Source organism: Procambarus clarkii, chromosome 3 (genome assembly GCF_040958095.1).
Source record: "Procambarus clarkii isolate CNS0578487 chromosome 3, FALCON_Pclarkii_2.0, whole genome shotgun sequence".
Classification (NCBI taxonomy): Eukaryota; Metazoa; Arthropoda; class Malacostraca; order Decapoda; family Cambaridae; genus Procambarus; species Procambarus clarkii.
Window position 1 is genome coordinate 57,723,059 of NC_091152.1, and position 17,586 is coordinate 57,740,644.

Consider the following 17,586-nt stretch of genomic DNA (forward strand, 5'->3'; position numbering starts at 1 on the left):
CTTCACGTTCCCGTCTAGAAGTTAAGGTGTTATGGTTATTTTAAGATGTCAACATCTGCTCAACACAACAAATTTATACCAGTAATAATTTATACTAGTACTGGTATAAATTTAACGAGATCTGTAATTTCTTTTCACTTGAGAATGAACCATGGAGGTTCGAAACGTTGTGCAAATTGTATATAAATAAGTGTAATACATTCTATAGTAATTAACTTTTTTCTTCACCTTAAAATATCGAACATGAGTTTTGGAGAACTCCTCTTTCAGCTAAGCCCTGATGCTAGAAAAATAGTTAGAGGGATAGAAACCCTAAACCAGAAGATAGTAAATACAGAACATGCGGTCATATTCAATGAGACATGTTTAAAAGAAAATCTGCTGCCAGTATACACCAATATATATATATATATATATATATATATATATATATATATATATATATATATATATATATATATATATATATATATATATATATATATATATATATATATATATATATATATATATATATATATGCATGTTAGTATGGTTTCTATGGTTTATATGAGATATCTTATCTCGAATACACCGCACTTGAAAGGTAAACATTGCTAAAGCACTTTCAGTCCATCATAACTGGGCTGTCATCAGTAGCAAAACAATGGAGTTATCATGGAGAGTTAACGTATCATCCCAGCAATAGGATCGTAAGGATCGTAGGATCGGGGCCGGAAGCAGCCCAATAAGTGGCCACGCTTGGTAATCCCACAATGATTCTGGCAGAAATGTCAGATAAGTTACAAATGGATTCACAGGAATATCAAACACAGAGAAAGGAATCGAAAAAGGATTTTCCATATAAGTCCCATTTACATTCATATTGAAAACAAAGGACATTCTCTTCATGGTAGACTAGTATATGTGTCCTCCGCGGGGATTATCCTCATGCAACACTTAGAAATAACTAAATGTTACCTTCCCGCGGAGCCAACAACATGAAAGACAATGAAAAATAAAATGCCTTTTTTCAAAGCATGAACGAAAATTGTGTGTGTGTGTGTGTGTGTGTGTGTGTGTGTGTGTGTGTGTGTGTGTGTGTGTGTGTGTGTGTGTGTGTGTGTGTGTGTGTGTGTCTGTCTGTCTGTCTGTCTGTCTGTCTGTCCAAAGGCCAGATACTTGGAGTTAGACAAACCCAAATTTGCAGGGGGACTAGTCTAAGGTAAGGGACATCATTTTTTTCAACTTGGCTGAAATGTGTAGATCATTTATTTATACACGAATCTAATGTTCATTTTATATATGTATTGTGCGTGACGCGTGTGGGTAGAGGACTCATTCCTCCCAAACTCTCTGTAACATGTACGGAGGCAGAGAGGAAGTACATACATATGCTGTTGTTTAGACTCAGCACGGGCTATGGTGAGCCCGTAGTGGACTTACCTGGCACAGGAGCGGCAGGTAGCACGGGCTATGGTGAGCCCGTAGTGGACTTACCTGGCACAGGAGCGGCAGGTAGCACGGACTATGGTGAGCCCGTAGTGGACTTACCTGGCACAGGAGCGGGGCAAGTAGCACGGGCTATGGTGAGCCCGGAGTGGACTTACCTGGCACAGGAGCGGGGCAGGTAGCACGGGCTATGGTGAGCCCGTAGTGGACTTACCTGGCACAGGAGCGGCAGGTAGCACGGACTATGGTGAGCCCGTAGTGGACTTACCTCGCACAGGAGCGGGGCAAGTAGCACGTGCTATGGTGAGCCCGTAGTGGACTTACCTGGCACAGGAGCGGCAGGTAGCACGGACTATGGTGAGCCCGTAGTGGACTTACCTGGCACAGGAGCGGCAGGTAGCACGGGCTATGGTGAGCCCGGAGTGGACTTACCTGGCAAAGGAGCGGCAGGTAGCACGGGCTATGGTGAGCCCGTAGTGGACTTACCTGGCACAGGAGCGGCAGGTAGCCCGGGCTATGGTGAGCCCGTAATGGACTTACCTGGCACAGGAGCGAGGCGGTAACTATTCATATGTTCTAGATAGTTATTATATATACTATGGGCTAATACTCTGCGCTAATGGGGGGAGGGGGAGGGGGAGGTGGAGGAGTGTCTGCCACTTGAGAGGACTGGCCAATCATCTTTTACCTTCTTATTGGTCAGCTCGGGTAGTAATTAAGACCAGTGTGAACTGGCCATTCTATATTGGTCTTGAAGATGGCAGGACGTCCCTAAAGTGTAAGTTGATGGACGAGTGTGAGGTAGTTACCGCGTCAACTATACCAAGGAGCATACCAACTCCTCCAAGGAGTGCCGGACCAACCGGGCTGTGGTGGGTATGTGGGCCTGCGGGCCGCTCCAAGCAACAGCCTGGTGGACCAAACTCTCACAAGTCGAGCCTGGCCTCGGGCCGGGCTTGGGGAGTAGAAGAACTCCCAGAACCCCATCAACCAGGTATCAACCAGGTAACCCAATTCACTGATTCTCTTAATTTTGTGGCAGGACACTTCGTGCGCGGCCCTACACCTCTGGCTGGCCCACTCACCCCACTGGTGTCGCTACACATGTTCACTACTTCCGTGTTGTTGGTACGGACACCCCTCGCTGATGATCTACCCTGGTGATGGTATCTCCCAGTGATGATCTACCCTGGTGATGGTATCTCCCAGTGATGATCTCTCCTGGTGATGGTGTCTCCCAGTGATGATCTCTCCTGGTGATGGTATCTCCCAGTGATGATCTACCCTGGTGATGGTATCTCCCAGTGATGATCTCTCCTGGTGATGGTATCTCCCAGTGATGACCTCTCCTGGTGATGGTGTCTCCCAGTGATGATCTCTCCTGGTGATGGTATCTCCCAGTGATGATCTACCCTGGTGATGGTATCTCCCAGTGATGATCTCTCCTGGTGATGGTATCTCCCAGTGATGACCTCTCCTGGTGATGGTATCTCCCAGTGATGATCTCTCCTGGTGATGGTATCTCCCAGTGATGATCTCTCCTGGTGATGGTATCTCCCAGTGCTGATCTCTCCTGGTGATGGTATCTCCCAGTGATGACCTCTCCTGGTGATGGTATCTCCCAGTGATGATCTCTCCTGGTGATGGTATCTCCCAGTGATGACCTCTCCTAGTGATGGTATCTCCCGGTGATGATCTCTCCTGGTGATGGTATCTCCCAGTGATGATCTCTCCTGGTGATGGTATCTCCTGCTGATGGTATCTCCCAGTGATGATCTCTCCTGGTGATGGTATCTCCCGGTGATGACCTCTCCTGGTGATGGTATCTCCCAGTGATGATCTCTCCTGGTGATGGTATCTCCCAGTGATGATCTCTCCTGGTGATGGTATCTCCCAGTGCTGATCTCTCCTGGTGATGGTATCTCCCAGTGATGACCTCTCCTGGTGATGGTATCTCCCAGTGATGACCTCTCCTGGTGATGGTATCTCCCGGTGATGACCTCTCCTGGTGATGGTATCTCCCAGTGATGATCTCTCCTGGTGATGGTATCTCTGGTGATGATCTCTCCCGGTGATGATCAGGTTGTGTGAGTGTAGAGATGATGTGATGGTTCATCCAGCCTTGTTGTTCACGCAGTCCTTGGTGCAGGTACAGGCGAAGATGACAGTCTTGTCTTCTGAAGCATTTTTGTGTTGTCTTAATATGAGCTGGCTGGGGTCACGTTGGCAGTGGTCACGTTGGCAGTGGTCACGTTGGCAGGGGTCACGTTGGCAGGGGTCAAGTTAGCAGGGGTCACGTTGGCAGGGGTCACGTTCTTTCAAGTATATATGTAAGGATTTTCTCCTCTGGCTTGCGAGCTGCTGTAAAAAAGACCTTAAGGAAGAGATTATTGTTGTAAGACGCCCAGCAGCCTGGACGGTCCCGGCGTACACACCTTGGCTGCTCATCTTCTGTTTAACGACATATTCAGAAAAGCCTCCGCGGTCTACTGGAAGCTCCGCCTCATTCTTGTGAGTGCCTCGTCAACCATCTTGCAAGCGTGTGTGAAGGTACACGGGGATGAAACAGCAGTCTTCAACAAAGTTAGGGCACTGGGTGTTTTCTCTCTGCTGGGCACTGGGTGTTTTCTCTCTGCTGGGCACTGGGTGTTTTCTCTCTGCTGGGCACTGGGTGTTTTCTCTCTGCTGGGCACTGGGTGTTTTCTCTCTGCTGGGCACTGGGTGTTCTGTCTCTGCTGGGATCTGGGTGTTCTGTCTCTGCTGGGCACGGGTGTTCTGTCTCTGCTGGGCACTGGGTGTTCTCTCTCTGCTGGGTACTGGGTGTTCTCTCTCTTCTGGGCACTGGGTGTTCTGTCTCTGCTGGGCCCTGGGTGTTCTCTCTCTTCTGGGCACTGGGTGTTCTGTCTCTGCTGGGCCCTGGGTGTTCTCTCTCTTCTGGGCACTGGGTGTTCTCTCTTTGCTGGACACTGGGTGTTCTCTCTCTGCTGAGCACTGGGTGTTCTCTCTCTTCTGGGCACTGGGTGTTCTCTCTTTGCTGGACACTGGGTGTTCTCTCTCTGCTGAGCACTGGGTGTTCTCTCTCTTCTGGGCACTGGGTGTTCTCTCTTTGCTGGACACTGGGTGTTCTCTCTCTGCTGGGCCCTGGGTGTTCTCTCTCTTCTGGGCACTGGGTGTTCTCTCTTTGCTGGACACTGGGTGTTCTCTCTCTGCTGAGCACTGGGTGTTCTCTCTCTTCTGGGCACTGGGTGTTCTCTCTCTGCTGAGCACTGGGTGTTCTCTCTCTGCTGAGCACTGGGTGTTCTCTCTTTGCTGGGCACTAGGTGTTCTCTCTCTGCTGGGCACTGTGCAAAGTTAGGGAAGATATAAATCTCCCTGAGTGTGCTTTTTTTATTGTTCACAAATTTGTATTGAGGATAAATAAAATAACACCGGCGGGCTCTGAACAAAGATGGCTTTAAACACCTTAGTCTGCCAAAGTGGAGAGTCAGGACAGCACACATTGCGTGTACCAGCAGCGTTTATCACTATTTCTAACACAGCCGAAAGTTATTATGAGCCTCGTGAGCTGTGTTTAGGGTAAATCAACACTAAATCACTCACAGGTAAATCATAGGTAAATCACCCTCAGCTGTTCGCTGAGCTTGTTATTCCTACTGGTTTTTTGATACCAACTAGTATCCTTGACACCGACTAGTATCCTTGACACCGACTAGTATCCTTGACACCGACTAGTATCCTTGACACCAACTAGTATCCTTGACACCAACTAGTATCCTTGACACCGACTAGTATCCTTGACACCAACTAGTATCCTTGACACCGACTAGTATCCTTGACACCAACTAGTATCCTTGACACCGACTAGTATCCTTGACACCAACTAGTATCCTTGACACCGACTAGTATCCTTCATATTCATTCACTTACAAATAACGACCGACATAAACCAGTGAAATGACCTCACTTGTTATGAATGACATTGTTAGATATAAAATATTTCTATACATTAGTGGTATAAATGATCAGTTGTCCTCCCCACGCCACTGGGACCTGCAGAGCTAACTCTCTCACTTGGAGGAACACGCCAACATTTTGCGAACCAATCCTCCTGTGGATTGTTGAAGTGGATCCCCAAAATGATTGAATGGTATGACACAACCTTCCATGACATAGGCTATTCACCCATGCGGAAATACCGATTTAATCCAACAATTAGGTAATCCCATGCAAAAGTTGCTATATATTATTCTGGTAACTGCTACGGTCGAGATAGTCAAATGCGGCTCTAGTAATCCGTAGAGTTTATTTGTGATGACGATTTTGGTAAAATCTACATAAATATAACCCATCATAATGAGACAGACATTGCAGCCAAATTAGCGTGTAACAAGTTTGAAGTTGAATTAGATCTAGGTATCCCCATCTCTGCTGTCAAAACTGTATTGATCCAAACATTCAGATCTGATAGGAAAGAACTTACTGACTCCCAACGACCTGAAAGTACTAGTATAAAAAGATATGATTTGTTCAGATCTGAAACCTACATCTATGGACAGCACAAAACGTCCACTAGACTGTGCGACACAGTGGTTGCAAGGATCAGGTTGGGTTACCGTTACCTGTGGCAGGTGACGGGTTTCCCAATCCTGAGCACTCCAGTTGCAAACTCTGTGAGCAGGAACTACGGCATGATCTCCCGCACTACATCACTGAATGCCCAGTTATTAGACCTTTCAGACCAGTTGGCATGAGGTACCTGGAGCTTTGCAATTACTTTATTCACTCTCGAATTCTTGAAGATATCCTCACAGTATACCCAAAATTTGCCAGTGCAGGCTATTAAACACATGGCTCTGTATGACTAACCATCCTGCGAGATGGGGACTTGTATTACCACTGCTACCTTATTCACTCTTGTGGTGTTGATATTATCAAAATGCATCCGGAGTCTGCCAGTGCAGACCGCTTATCACATGCCTCTGTATGACTAACCATCCTGTGTGATGGGGATTTTTTAGCATCACCTAGTTAGCTTCTTTTTGACACACTGTACTCCACTTCATATAGTCTAGGGTAGCTGCACTAATGTAGATGTACCTAATATGTTAATAAAAAAAAAAAAAGGTAAAATCTACCCCAAGAACCTCATACTAATAATTACAGATGACCTGGTCGCTGCACTTAGTAAATGGTTCAACATCTTCTCCATGTATACCATCTCACATACATATAACCCATCATAATGACAGACATTGCAAGCAAATTAGCGTGTAAAAAATCGAAGATGAATTAGACCGAGGAGTCCTTAGCTCTGTTGACCAGACTATATCGCTCCAAACACTCAGGTCCAGTAGGAGAGAAATACACACTCTCAAAGGCCTGAAAGCACCTGAATATAAAGTTTATTGGGCAGCACAAAACGTGGACCAGACTGTGCGACACAGTGGTTGCCAGGATCAGGTTGGGTTACCGTTACCTGTGGCAAGTGGTGGCAACCGTTACTTACCGTTATCTGTGGCAGGTGGCTACCGTTACCTGTGGCAGGGGGCCCACCGTTAATTGTGACAGGTGGCTACCGTTACCTGTGGTAGATGGCTACCGTTACCTGTGGCAGGAGGCTACCGTTACCTGTGGCAGGTGGCTATCATTACCTGGGGCAGGTGGCTACCGTTACCTGTGGCAGGTGGCTACCGTTACCTGTGGCAGGTGGCTACCCATACCTGTGGCAGGTGGCTACCATTACCTTGGGCAGGTGGCTACCATTACCTGTGACAGGTGGCTACAGGTGACGGATCTCCCAATCCTGAGCACTCCAGGTGCAAACTCTGTTAGCAGGAACTGCGGCATGATCTCCCGCACTACATCACCGAATGCCCAGTTATTAGACCTTTCAGACCTGTCGGCATGAGGTACCTGGAGCTTTGCAATTACTTTATTAACTCCGATGATCATATCATCATAATGCATTCAGAGTTTGCCAGTGCAGACTATTGACTACATGGCCCTGTATAACTAAGCATCCTGTGTGATGGGAATTTTTAGCATCACGTAGTTATTTCTTGACACACACTGTACTCCCCTTCCCACAGTCTAGGACAGCTAGTTCTTGACACACACTGTACTCCCGTTCACACAGTCTAGGGCAGCTAGTTCTTGACACACACTGTACTCCCCTTCCCACAGTCTAGGGCAGCTAGTTCTTGACACACACTGTACTCCCCTTCACACAGTCTAGGGCAGCTAGTTCTTGACACACACTGTACTCCCCTTCACACAGTCTGGGGCAGCTAGTTCTTGACACACACTGTACTCCCCTTCACACAGTCTAGGGCAGCTAGTTCTTGACACACACTGTACTCCCCTTCATATAGTCTGGGGCAGCTAGTTCTTGGCACACACTGTACTCCCCTTCATATAGTCTAGGGCATCTAGTTCTTGGCACACACTGTACTCCCCTTCATATAGTCTAGGGCAGCTAGTTCTTGACACACACTGTACCCCCCTTCATATAGTCTAGGGCAGCTAGTTCTTGACACACACTGTACTCCCCTTCTTATAGTCTAGGGCAGCTAGTTCTTGACACACACTGTACTCCCCTTCATATAGTCTAGGGCAGCTAGTTCTTGACACACACTGTACTCCCCTTCATATAGTCTTGGGTAGCTAGTTCTTGACACACACTGTACTCCCCTTCATATAGTCTAGGGCAGCTAGTTCTTGACACACACTGTACCCCCCTTCATATAGTCTAGGGCAGCTAGTTCTTGACACACACTGTACTCCCCTTCATATAGTCTAGGGCAACTAGTTCTTGACACACACTGTACTCCCCTTCATATAGTCTAGGGCAGCTAGTTCTTGACACACACTGTACTCCCCTTCATATAGTCTAGGGCAGCTAGTTCTTGACACACACTGTACTGCCCTTCATATAGTCTAGGGCAGCTAGTTCTTGACACACACTCTACTGCCCTTCACACAGTCTGGGGCAGCTAGTTCTTGACACACACTGTACCCCCCTTCACACAGTCTGGGGCAGCTAGTTCTTGACACACACTGTACTCCCCTTCACACAGTCTGGGGCAGCTAGTTCTTGACACACACTGTACCCCCCTTCACACAGTCTGGGGCAGCTAGTTCTTGACACACACTGTACTCCCCTTCACACAGTCTGGGACAGCTGTACACATGTTCATGTACCTAAATGTGTTAATAAAACAAGTGTCAACCTTCAACACGTGTTCTCAACTAACACGTCTCATTGTCTACACTATCGTCCCTAACGTACACAATAAGGTGCACAATTAACAAGAACTGATCACAAATATCCACGTTTTCTATGAGCTGGTTGCATGGTTAGGTTAGGTGAATAGTTTGGGTGCGTGCGTCTTAAGTACACCGTCAATTTGTACGTTGTGGCCAATGGCTGCAACATTGCCATGAACAATGTTGTTTGTATTGTACTCTGAGGCTTAAACACAATAATTCCTCACTAAATTATTACCACTAAATTGTTGTGCTCAATGTTATTTTTTATCTGGAAAATAATAGGGTTCACCGTACCTCATAAACTTCTACTACTCACAGTCATGAAATAGTACTGTGTACTGTGCCTCATGTAGCAATGCTGCTCCAGGGAGAGTAAGTCACTTAGGTAATTGGACTCGATAGCTGCTGATCCCCTATTACTTGAGTCCTTCATATCCAGTACTGGCAGGAGATCCTCGCCCTTGAGATTATATTATAAGTTAGAGCTGCTCTTAAGTACATCATTACCTGAATATTAAGCCCCGTTGTTTAATTTACGGTTTATAATTAGTTCCCTTTTGTTCACAGAGAACTTTTCACCCCTATTCTAGTAGTTCACTATTTATATTGATTCCATTGTGCCCAATAACATCAATAAATCGTTTCATGATGTCGCGTAATTAATCGAAAGTTACAACATTCATCCATTACAGTTTACTGATTACACTTACTGATTAGGTGAGTAATGAGCCACTAGCATCATGGGTACAGATGAATCAACCAGCAGTCATTCACCAGGCGGCTACCCTGCCTGGCTTCCCCTGCTCCCTGGACCTCCAACTCCCTACTGAGGCTCCTCGCTACGGGCTGCTCCCCAGGACGGCGTTACAGAGGGGGATGAATCCTTCCACCGAACACTGACAAATACACCTGTCACCATAAGGGGAAGTGACTACATACTGAAACTTGGGTTTGTTAGTCTACGTAAACTCGGTGGCCATGTAGTCATTATCTCAGAGATGTCACTTCTGCTTGTACTGTGATTGGTCTGTAGCTCTCAGGGCTTAGGTGATTGGGAGAAGGGAACTACCAGGAGAATACACCAAGCCAGTACGACTATATGCACTTGGAATATATCAGGATAAGGATTTGGGATGAGACGGGAGGGAAGGAATGGTGCCCAACCACCTGGACGGTCGGGGATTGAACGCCGACCTGCAAGAAGCGAGACCGTCGCTCTACCGTCCAGCCCAAGTGGTTGGACAAGTGATATGCCAAACCCAATTTCACAAATTGCAGTTAAAACATTGTAAATTCCCACCGTTTTAACTCCAGCTGTTGAAGGGTAGTTGAGAACACAAAGCTGGATATGCCTACTGGACTGTCAACACCAATTTTCTAAACGACTCTTCATGTGTTGACTCAAGACGAACTACTGACTCTCAGCCGCAGGTCTCTGAAGGAATTGGCCGCCATTTTGTAAGGTCACAGACAGTGGATATGAGATCTTTTTTGTGTGTCGTGTTGATGTTCACCAACATGCACGTGCAGGAGACGACTACAATGGTGAAGGTCAAGGTTATTACAACCAGTTGGTCATCAAAGAAAGTATTTTTAGAGAAACTATTCGTTAAAGTTCATGATCTCATGTTCAGAAAGGTTGAGGGTGGGGCCGCCGGTTCACCCACTCGCTGTTCCATTTTCAACCTTGTATGTGTGGACCATTGAAAAGAAAGTTTTTGTTGACGTTGTTCTTGAGTCTGTCGTCTACTGTAGGCCAGTTGAGGACATCATCGCCCAGGCTCTTAACACTGAGCGCTTGATGCTACTTAAGGAAGCTTTGGAGCGACGGTCAGTGCTAATGTTTACCTGAGAGTGAGGGCGAAGGTCTGCCATCCCTGGGTGAAGGTTGTAGTCTAATAACTAAATGGTTGCTTGACCATGTCAGTCTGTATGTAGTAAACTAACATTGTAACGCAGACGATGTCATCATTATAGCATCACATACGACATGATAATGGTCCAGGACGGACTGTAACGAGGTCGTTACTGCAGCGTGTGATGTGTGGTGTTGGTCATCGTAACATTGTATTGTCCCTCAATACTTATATGTGGTCTCCAGACATGTAGGAATAGAGTTTAATATGCCTCGGTCAACGGTGATCTTCCTCAGAGCTGCAGGAGGAAGCAGGTCTTGGTCTACAACGGATCCTAATGTTTATGTGGACGAGGTCACCAAAGGGAAGGAGAACCTTAACTGATAAAGAGATAACCCAACCTCTTCCACCGCTGAACCTCTCCTACACCACCATACTGTCCCTGCCTCAGATGACTGGGGGAAGATATCCTGAATGATATCACTGACAAAACTGACCCCTACCAGCCAACGTGACCCCTACCAGCCAACGTGACCCCTACCAGCCAACAACGTGACCACTACCACCCAACGTGACCCCTACCAGCCAACGTGACCCCTACCAGCCAACAACGTGACCCCTACCAGCCAACGTGACCCCGACCAGCCAACGTGACCCCTACCAGCCAACGTGACCCCTACCAGCCAACAACGTGACCACTACCACCCAACGTGACCCCTACCAGCCAACGTGACCACTACCAGCCAACGTGACCCCTACCAGCCAACAACGTGACCACTACCACCCAACGTGACCCCTACCAGCCAACGTGACCCCTACCAGCCAACGTGACCCCTACCAGCCAACGTGACCCCTACCAGCCAATGTGACCCCTATCAGCCAACGTGACCCCTAATATCCAACGTGACCCCTACCAGCCAACAACGTGACCCCTACCAGCCAATGTGACCCCTACCAGCCAACGTGACACCTACCAGCCAATGTGACCCCTACCAGCCATCGTGACCACTACCAGCCAATGTGACCCCTACCAGCCAACATGACCCCTACCAGCCAACAATGTGACCCCTACCAGCCAACGTGACCCCTACCAGCCAACGTGACCCCTACCAGCCAACGTGACCCCTACTAGCCAATGTGACCCCTACCAGCCAACGTGACCCCTACCAGCCAATGTGCAACCCGTTCTCACACAAGACAGCACATATATGACTTAATGCTTAAAGTCAATATGTTGAATATGAATTAGTAAATATGTGATATATTCCCAGTTACTTTTTTTACCAAGGCCCAAACTCTTCCTCACGTACCAATTTACGTGTCACAGTACCCGTCCGTCAACATAGATAGCGGAATATTCGTGATTGGTTCAATTATAAGGAAAATTGTAGTTTTCAGGTCCCACATGGGTTGTGAAATTTACCTACTATTGTCCATGCTCTTAGAATATTACAGATCAGCTACTTCCTATTGAAGGCTCGTAGTTTTGTTTTGAGAAATATTAGTTGTTCTTAGTAAATTATAATAAGCACTACAAATTATTACATAGAATAACAGTGCTTCACCAATCAATATTATATACCATAGTTTGTGCTTTACAAATCTTTAAAGGATGTTTTGTAGGAACGCTAACAGAAAACGATGTTACATTTGAATGTCTATGGGGTAAACTACTGCAAACAGGACGGTATTGTGTCTACTATACCAACTATAGCTAGGATGGGTATATTGTCACCTACCGCCTGTTAGGTGGGAAAGGGGTCCAATACCACCCACAGGATGGGTATGAGGGTCACATCCACCCACAGGATGAGTATGGGGATCACATCCACCCACAGGAAGGGTATGGGGTCCAATACCACCCACAGGATGAGTATGGCGTCCACTACAACCCACAGGATGGGTATGGGGCTCCAACCACCCATAGAATGGGTATGGGGCTCCAACCACAAATAAAATGGGTATAGGGTCCAATAACACCCACTGGATGTGTATGGCGTCCATTGCCGCGCGTCGAGCTCGAAAACCGCAGCATTCATCTCAGAACCATGCCTATTTCACACAGATTCCTTAATAAACGTAAGAGTTTTATATGTCACAAGAAAGATAGAAATATAAGCTTCATTCTAAATACCTTACCATGGGCATATTTAAAATTAAAGCGAAGATACGTGTACTTTTTTTTTGAGATATATACAAGAGTTGTTACATTCTTGTACAGCCACTAGTACGCATAGCGTTTCGGGCAAGTCCTTAATCCTATGGTCCCTGGAATACGATCCCCTGCCGCGAAGAATTGTTTTTTCATCCAAGTACACATTTTACTGTTGCGTTAAACAGAGGCTACAGTTAAGGAATTGCGCCCAGTAAATCCTCCCCGGCCAGGATACTTTTATAATAGCCGAGCTTTAACCCCGGACAGATTGATCGACCGAGCAACTCTCTCTCAGAACAATGTTTATTTCAAGTGAATTCGTTAATAAACATATATGTTTTATATGTTTCAAGAAAGGCAGACATACAAGCTTCACTTTAAACACTTTACCATAGACATATTTAAAGTTCTAATGAAGATACATGTATTTTAAAAATTACGGAGCTCCCACCCCGTACAGACTGAACGACAGAGCAACTCTCTCTCAGATCAATGTTTATTTCACGTAAATTCGTTAATAAACACAAATGTTTTATATGTCTTAAGCAAGATAGAAATAAGAGCTTCATTTTAAATACATTACAATAGACATATTTATAGCTCAAGTGTAGATACATATGTTTTTATAGTAGCGCTCAGTAGCTTGTCGGGCATGGAGTGCAGACGCCTACGCACTTGCAGATATATTGTATAATTAACAAAGATACGTTAATAAAGCCTAAAATCTTATATGCCTCCAGAAAGACCGAGATATGAACATTATTATGATTTCACCAAATGAAATATATCATGTTCGAGAACAAAGATATATCAATTTTAAATTAAGTTTCGACTCTTGCTCGGGCGAGAGAGAGGGAGCGACTCTCGCCCCATCTATTGGAGATTCTGTCCACTAAAGACCCAAAGCTACTCAAACCCTCCTAGCATTATTTAAGTAATGAAGTAATATGGTATATTTATTATAATGTGGGTGCTGAATGCAGAACATGAGAAAACATATATTTACTCCAAACTAATATAATTTCATTATGAAATATGTAAATAAGTAGCATCAAAGGAAGTCGACGGTCCAAGCGTCAATGTTGTGGAGCGACTTATCCAAGATATATCGTTGTTTGGAAAGTGTTTGTTGGCATATCCAGTTGTCGCACTTCTCTGCACAAATTATCACAAATTTAAATTATAATGTTAACAAGTAGAATACGTATTTTTAATAAAATCTAACATAACTAGCCAGAAAACATTTAACATTTATTAAAAAAATATATGTTTGGAAGTTAAATCGACTTCATAGGACAATAGTTTTGTTATATATAATCGTTATTCGTTGACATGCGTTCGCTACTTAAACTACCATGTACTGTACTTTTGTAAAATCTCCCATGTCTCTTCGCTCATCTCACCGAACCCTACAGGCTCTGTGATATATTGTTTAATTAATTGAGATTCACAAATAAAGCTTATAATTGTATATGTTATAAAAAAAGGCAGAGCTTATTTTAGTTCATTTATTATGCACCCCATACCCATCCTATGGGCGATAGTGGAGTGTTACAGAGGCGCATAATGGGCTCAGGGACTGAGCCCCACAATTCATATAGCCAAGCAAGTTATAATCTTGATAAGCTAGTTACAAAAGTCAATGCACATTGTCACATCAACAATGGGCTCGAGACCGACCACAAGTACAGTTTATAATTTAAGCAACTGACATATATGGATGGCTAGTGTCACAATTGATATGTTTATCCTACACATAACCCACTCTCCCCCATCCAATGGGCAGCGGTGGATAGGTTACAATCAAGTCGTTTTTTGCGTTTTATTCAGAGATTAGATCTTATTGGGTGAGGAAAGATATTCATATTTTAAAGAAGGCTTCTTGGCTGATGCTCTCCATTGATGGAAAATATACAACCTTTTGAAAATCAATGTTAGTTTGATCTAGATATTGTAATTAACGAAAGTATTTATGTCATCTGAAAGGTGGAAATATAGGCTACATTTAAAATCCTTTGTCATAAATATTACTGAAGTGAAAACGAAGATATATGCGTTTTGATAGTTACTTGATGGCTAGCTCTGAGAGTGTGAAGCCCTGCACACCAGCCAATAAATTGTATAATTAGTTTCCATATATTTTAATTAATCTTAAAAATCTATATGTCAGAAGAAAGGAAGATGTAGCCGTTATTGTGACAACATTTTAAAAAATATATATCTTAAGTTAAATAAATAATACCACCTTATCGCCGGTGTCCGGACACATGAAAATTACCAAAGTATCAGTATCCAGCCAGGCGGGGATCACAGGCTGCACAATACTGATAAATTATGTAATGCACTACTTGTGTTCCATCTCGAACCCATTTATGATGTGACGACTTATAGTGAATTTTGTAACTAGCTCATCAAGATTGTAACTTGCTTAGTTAAATGAATTGTGGGGTTCGGTCCATTCATTTTCTTTCTTTATTATGCACCCCATAATACACATCCCGTGGGCGGTGGTGTAAAGGATTACAGAGGCACATAATCGGTTCAGGAACTGAACCCTCTAGTTCGTTTAGCTAAGCAAATAACAATCTTTTGACGCTAGTTACAAAATTATTAATGTACACATACTTATGCATACATGTACATATTCATACGTATACATATATACATACACATACATATTTAATCACCACCACAAATACACACATCAGTAATCTTTTGTGTCACAAGTGATTCAACAAGAGGCTCACAACAGTCACTATACAAGGCACTTTACATCTATGGTGAGTCACACAGTTATTAGTCTTGCTGCACACCCACCCAACTGGGCGGCAGCTTTACAGTCATGTGCTCCACACCCACCCAACTGGGCGGCAGCTTTACAGTCATGTGCTCCACACCCTCCCAACTGGGCGGCAGCTTTACAGTCATGTGCTCCACACCCACCCAACTGGGCGGCAGCTTTACAGTCATGTGCTCCACACCCACCCAACTGGGCGGCAGCTTTACAGTCATGTGCTGCTCACCCACCCAACTGGGCGGCAGCTTTACAGTCATGTGCTCCACACCCACCCAACTGGGCGGCAGCTTTACAGTCATGTGCTCTACACCCACCCAACTGGGCGGCAGCTTTACAGTCATGTGCTCCACACCCACCCAACTGCGCGGCAGCTTTACAGTCATGTGCTCCACACCACCCAACTGGGCGGCAGCTTTACAGTCATGTGCTCCATACCCACCCAACTGGGCGGCTGCTTTACAGTCATGTGCTCCACACCCACCCAACTGGGCGGCAGCTTTACAGTCATGTGCTCCACACCCACCCAACTGGGCGGCAGCTTTACAGTCATGTGTATGCATTACCTACAGTAAGCAAATTTTGGATACTTCGCTAAGATTTCGGGCAGCACATCATTATGAATGAAGTACTTACACATTTCATGGACACTATTGATGTTGTTATCTTTAAATTCCGCTATTTTTCACATTCCATTATATAATGACGCAAAGTATGCGAATATTTCTGCTGACAGAGTTTACATTTAGTCAAATCTAGATCATCAGATGTTACAAACTTCCAGAGGTACTTGTAGCCGAGCCTAAACCTAGCAGTGGTAACATCTAGAAGTCTGCTAACATTATTGGATGACCCATAGACGAGCGATTCATCAAAGTTTATACAATATTGTGAAATTGAGAGTCAATGTAGTAACATAAATTGGTAAATAATAAATATTGTAAGTTAAGAATCTGATGCATGTGTGTGTGTTGGGGGGGGCGGGGGTTATACCCTTGGTAAGCGAGAGTGGAAAGTAACCTTAGACGTACTGCGGTCAATGTGGGGGGGGGGGGAGGGGGAGGGAGGGTGGGAGAGTCAAATCCACCCTCCAACATCTGGACATAGTACCAGCAACCTCCACAACACTCCATCAGCCTCCAGCTGATGCTTGTAGATGCCTCATCTAACCTCACTTATGTCACACATTAACCTACAGTTCCTGTGATATTTAAACTCCTCATCACAGTGGCGTCTCACCAATATAGACTGTATTGGATTTTGTTCCGAAATAGCTATATGCTGACTGGACGTGTATGTATGTATGTATGTATGTATGTATGTATGTATGTATGTATGTATGTATGTATGTATGTATGTATGTATGTATGTATGGATGGATGGATGTACGCATGCATGTATGTATGTATGTATGTATGTATGTATGTATGTATGTATGTATGTATGTATGTATGTATGTATGTATGTATGTATGTATGTATGTATGTATGTACGTACGTATGTATGTATGTATGTATGTATGTATGTATGTATGTATGTATGTATGTATGTATGTATGTATGTATGTATGCATGTATGTATGTATGTATGTATGTATGTATGTATGTATGTATATATGTATGTATGTATGTATGTATGTATGTATGTATGTATGTATGTACGCATGTATGTATGCATGTATGTATGCATGTATGTATGCATGTATGTATGTATGTATGTATGTATGTATGTATGTATGTATGTATGTATGTATGTATGTATGTATGTATGTATGTATGTACGTATGTATGTATGTATGTATGTATGTATGTATGTATGTATGTATGTATGTATGTATGTATGTATGTATGGATGGATGGATGGATGGATGGATGGATGTATGTATGTATGTACGCATGCATGTATGTATGTATGTATGTATGTATGTATGTATGTATGTATGTATGTATGTATGTATGTATGTATGTATGTATGTATGTATGTATGGATGGATGGATGGATGGATGGATGGATGTATGTATGTATGTACGCATGCATGTATGTATGTATGTATGTATGTATGTATGTATGTATGTATGTAT